Source organism: Pseudopipra pipra, chromosome 3 (assembly GCF_036250125.1).
Source record: "Pseudopipra pipra isolate bDixPip1 chromosome 3, bDixPip1.hap1, whole genome shotgun sequence".
NCBI classification, from domain to species: Eukaryota; Metazoa; Chordata; class Aves; order Passeriformes; family Pipridae; genus Pseudopipra; species Pseudopipra pipra.
This window is the reverse complement of record NC_087551.1, coordinates 1,281,724-1,287,540: the sequence shown is the minus strand read 5'-3', so window position 1 is coordinate 1,287,540 and position 5,817 is coordinate 1,281,724.

The window sequence follows — 5,817 nt, the reverse complement described above, 5'->3', positions numbered from 1 at the left end:
AAAATGACCAGAAATTCTGCATTTTCAGCTTGAGGCACGGCATGAGAGCAGTCCCAGTGGTGGACCAGCCTGTGGGGAAAGCAGAGCTGGTTACTGTGTTTCAAGTGGGTCAGGCTGTCTCCCTGATCCCAGGGAAATGTAGGCCACTGCACTTCCATCTGCACAGAGGCAACACAGTGAAGTTGTCAGAGCCACCAGGACACAAAACCCTCAAATAAACCTGGATTGGGGAAGCAGAGCTGGAACAGAGTAAATTAGTAGTTGGCATCCCTGTGATACAACCAGCAGCACATGAATAGATGCTGATTTATTGCTGCATCATTGCTGGACCAAGACCTGCACCTGCCAAAGGATCTCGTCCTGCTGAAAAATATATGCTACACCATTATTATGTTGAGAGGTATCTATTATTAACGGAGTAATTAGATAATTATTAACCTCAAAAGAGCACATTTTCTCAAAAAAAAAAATCCAACTTGGCCTATATCAAGCTCTGCTGTGACAGCCAGACTGCTCCCAGGAACTGAAGTGGCTAATTTAGGGACAGTTATTTTGGGACTGTGACCAGCACACAGAAATAGTGGTCCACAGGCCCCATATAGCAGCAAAGGCCAGATCAGGCACAGGAGTTTGAGTGTGATAACCCTTGTTATCACACAAGTAAAGCCCTTCATGCAGATCCCATTTCCTCAGCTCTTGCTCTAACAGAGTCCCTCAAGGTCACTGTGGCTCCAGGCAAGAGCAGGCAGGGAGGGAAGGAGCCCCCACACCGAGAAGGGAAATGGATCTCCCACCCTTCAAACCCTGGTTGGCTCAATGAGGTCGTAATTAACACGAGCAGCTCGTTAGATGAGCATATTGACACATATACCAGGGCCGTTAATGTGCTGAAGTAGCTAATTAGCACCACCGTGGCTCTGAGGAGAGGGCAGACCTACATTCCTGCACTGGAATGCAGCAGTTTTGGAGGAGAGGGCAGCGGTTTTAGGTCAATCATTCCAGAGCAGTCCTGGGCAGGGATGTGTTCCAGCTCAGCCCTCCCTCTCCCCAGCTGCAGGAGGGGAAGGGCAATCCTGGCAGTTGGGGGATGCAGACAGAACTTGGGAAGTTCCTACAAGAGAGCACTCACGTGGATCTGCAGCTGTCCATGGAGCCCAAAGAGCCTGAGGGATGCCTGGAGCTCCAAATGGCTGAGGCACACTTCGAATGAACACTCCTGGTTGTCCAGTTTCCGTGCTGGAATAGAGAGGGATAGTTTTATAGATATTCTTACCAGCCATGGTAGTGAATGTTATCAATTCCAGACTCTGCTTTTGCTGCCTGGAAAAGCCATTCTTCAGAGACAAGGTAGAGCCCAAATTGCTCAAAACCACATGTGAATAATGCCACGGTTGAAACTCTGTGCACGTGGCTCACTTAAAGGTACTGAGGATTCTTTCCCCAATATCCAAACAACTGCTCAGAAGATCAAAACCGTTTTCCCAATAAATTACTCCCAAAGTAAGTTTTGGTGGCTGTTGAATACATTATCTATCCTCAGACATTTCAGCACATTAGTTTTGCAAATTAATCATCTATGAAAAAGACACTAGTTCGTTTCTCTAAATGGAATGTTATCTATTCACAATATATTATGTAAATATTCCAGTAAAGAGCCTTAATAAGGCAACAGTCCCAATAAATTCACAGAAAGCCATGCACACTACTGAAAAGAGAAACCAATCTGTCTCCGTGCTTTCCTTTCACAGCACTGCAGGCCACCTTGGGAAGAGATGTGCATCCTTGGCCTTCAGCATTCCAGCATCTCACTCCGAATGGACACAGAGAGGATCATCAGGGTGGTCAACACACAGCCCCCAGACACTCCAGCCACAAACCTTTCTGGAGTTAAAATGCTAATTGAGCCCGTTCCCCCCCAATGAACTGGGGGTGCTGAAGAGTGATGTGGTGTGTTCATTACTCTCCAAGCACTGCTGCAGTGATCTGGGTGGCTCTGCCCGCTGTGTCCTGCAGGGCTGCACAATTAAAAGCTTGATGATCACTCATCATTTAGGGAGGGGAAAAAATGCCTCTTTTGGGATTCCATCCTGAGATTATCCCAAAGGACTGGCCTGGCCAGGACACAGAAAGCAGCCTGTGTCTCTCTGCTGACCTGCCTGTGTGTTTTCCAAATGGAGTCACACAACATCTCCTGTAGGTTTTGTGCTGCCAGGAAGCTTCAGGAAGGATGTGGTGATCCCTCGCTGGCTGGATCACCATCAGGCAGCTTTGCTCCAGTGCTGGTGGTTCAGGGAATTGTAGACAGCTGGGGAACTCACAGAATATTGTAAATTGGTGCCTTCTTACTATGTTAAAAATACCCTCTCCCAGCAGCCTTTAGCTTCTCCTCTCCCTGGGGTACCTGTGCTTGATGCAGTCTTAGCAGGGCCTTGGCAGGGAGGAATCTTAGTGTTGAAGTCTGAAAATCATATTAATCTATTTGTGCAGCAACATGCAACTAGTTTGACACCTTAAAAAAGAAACAAAACCAAATTCCCAAACAGGTGGGTTTGGTAGGTGCAGGGTGTCTCTAAAAGCTGGTCCAAGAGCCTGAATTCCAGCTGAGCAACCAGAACTAGATTGAGTTAACAAAACTAGATGTAGTTGTTAAAATACCTCTTAGGAACTGGGTTTAAAGAGGGGGAATCCTTCTAAGCCTCAGCAGGCACAGCCCATGCAGCCAAGGGAGCACACAGCCCAGCAGCAGCTATTGTTCCATTGGATTCCTCGAGGGGGGGACGGGGGCAGGGAGGAATTTTTATGCATATAGGCATAGAGAAAAGGGCTGTTTTTTCATCTATGGAAAGTCAAAACATGCTGGAGCCATAAATTACACCCTGGATAAGTGTTCAGAGTTCATACCCTTTTAAGGAATACAGCCTAAAGTGAGCACCCCCCTCCCAAGGTATAATCTTCCATCACTGGGAGATGCTGCTGCCTGATCACAGCCAGACAACTGGCTCCACACCAAGCCCCCAAACGTGCCAACATATGGAAACAATTGCTTCCCTTTAGATTGGAAATGACACATTCTGGGTGTGTGCACAACATCCCCCATCAATCATCCCAAGCGGGCCGTTATTTGGACTTTGACTCATTATCCCATGGAAGATCCCTGGAGCCCGGTGGGAAGGGTAGGGAAGGTATTTACACACTGCAGGAGTCTGAGCTGCTCTGGACAAGGTTGTGTTTCACAGTCTTGAAGTCATTCCTCCTCTTGCCTTCTTTCTCCCCCCTCTCTTCCCTTTAAACAGAGCCACACTTTGCATTTAAAAGTACCTTTGACAGAAAAAATTCATGAAAAAAAAAAGTCTCTTTGAGGCAGAGTCTCAGCCACCCTAAATAAGAACAGCCCACAGAAATTAAAAATCACCCCTGGGACGCCAGGAAATCCTCACACATTGGCAGTCTCAGCAAGAGAGGGGAGGGGAAAGGTTTAGTGGTGAGTATTTGGCCACAGGATACATGCCTTGTCACCAGTGACAGCTTATCTGTCTCCATGGAGCTCCCACGGCAGAAGGCCTGAGAATCAAGGGGAAAATCAAGAGGATTTCTGGTGAATGATCTGGAGACAGAGAGATCAGGAAGGCAAATTGCTGCTGAGGATGCAAGGAAAGGCTGGTTCAGGCAGTTTTCTGGGCTCGTACAGCAAAGGATGGTGAAGGGAAACAAAGGCAAGTGACTTCCTGAAGCAGACAAGTGAAAAGCCAGGAGGATTCATGTTTTAAATCAGTGAATAGCAGTGATGGTGGGACTTCTGGAGTTACTCCTTCTGCACAGGCCCACAAACCAACTGCAGCTCAGCAGAGGTGAACATATATTGCCCCATTGCTTTAAATAAATCCAGGGGTTCATGGGAATGTTGGAATTCTACCAGTGATGGAACTGATTATTTCATGCTAATGTAATTTCTGGGATTAGCTTTCCTAGGGATTATAGGAAAGGAAAGGTTTTCACATGAAGGACAAGAGGCAGCAGCACACCCAGCTGTGACACACAGCAGGAGGAACCATCAGCTGGGCTTTTTGGCCATTGTGGCAATTAAAGTCCTACACGGGCAACCCAGATAAAGAGACTAAACCCTCACCTCTGTTCCTGCAGGAAGTCCAAGTTCTCTCCAAGTCTCCGTAAGATCCGTGTAGGATTTACAAACAGGCTGGCTGGATGCTCATCAGCACCTGTTGGTGTCCTTTGGGTCCCCATCTGGGGGAAGATTACAGATGTCATCTGTTCACATCACTGCCAAATTCTACCTTCAGGCACAGAACATTGCCATGGCAGTGACAGAGAGCAGTGAGCTCAGATCCAAGGATGGGACTGAGCCCCAAGGAGAGCAGGAAAAAGGATTTGCTGCACGACAAAAATAGGCCAAGTGCCTTCTCACACCTGTCAAATGCCTCAGATGGCAGAGCAGGGCTTTGGGGGAGCTGATAAATAGATCCTACTCCCACTGAATAACCGGATTCCTCATCACAGGTAGGTCAGAGGCCTCTTTCTCCCTGGCAGTGAAAACGGGGCTCAGCATCAGTGGGTAGCAGGGAACCAACTGTCTCCCAATTCCTAATCATTCCTTGCTGCCCTTTGTTGATGAGCTCTTCCAGGCTGGGTTCCACAGGTCACAGAGCTCCTCACCCACACTTACTGGCTGCTCAAATCTAAGGAGGAAAAAAATTCCTGCCATTCACAGCACAGGTTGCCAAATCAGGCGCTTTTGTGCTGCAAGTGGGATGTGAGGACCTGCCTGGGTTTGGATGTTTTCAAACATACCAACCAGAACTAGGTCAGACCCTCACCTGATCCACCTTCTCCAAGCCCAGGGCCCCTGCTGCAGACCAGGATGGAGGCAGCAGCTCTGATCGCCTGCTAACGAGCAGCTAATTTGTGTTCCTGTAGAGTCTTCCCGAATTTATCATCTGTAAACAGAAAGGGCCCTATTAACAACTCACACTCGAGGAACCCTTTCAGTTGTGGGTTTTGTGTGACTCATCACAGTTTATGCTCCCAAAGCAGCTGATGAGAAGCCAGCTTGCTTTTCCTGCAGGGACAGCAGAGTGCCCAGATGAAAAGACCGGGGGCTCTAAATCATTTTGGTTTGAAAGGCCAGAAGTGGGCACTTACATCTCGCAGCAGACACGGCCCTGCTGCAGGAGGAACAGTTGTTGGTGTGCCCCTGGTTGGCAGACAGGCCGTTGCTGGGTGTGTACCACACAAAGAATACTTGCAGTTTTTGGCATGGCAGAGCATTGCTGACATACCAAAGCCCATGGCTAATTAAGTGGGGCGATGGAACAGAATGATTGGATGATAAGATTTAATTGGCCTGAGCGCTCTCACAGACCGGTTATTGTATCTGTCTGGGAGCAGCAGACGCTCAGCTGGGCAGGCATTGCTCAGTGGGGCTGGGGGGAAAGGGCACGGGGCTGCCCTCGGCTCACCCCTGGCCTGGGGCTCTGGGTGCAACTTAGGGGAGGCTGGAGCAGCCTGCCATGGCCCCAGCCTGCTGGCACTGGGGCTGGAAATCACCTGGATCGGTCACAACCCCTTTCCCCCCCCCACTGACTCCCGAAGAAAGGAGTTACATGGGAATTCCAGCCATTAGCTGTCCCAGTGCTGTGGTTTTCAGTCGATCACTTCAGTTATTTCATAGATCTCAGCTTTCTAAGTGGGAAAGCAGACTTGGGTGAGCCACTTGGAACTCGTCACACAATACCTGCTCCACAGCCTGGCTGACAGCAGGGAAACAGGTTCCCCCAGCATTCCCCACCTGCACCTCCACAC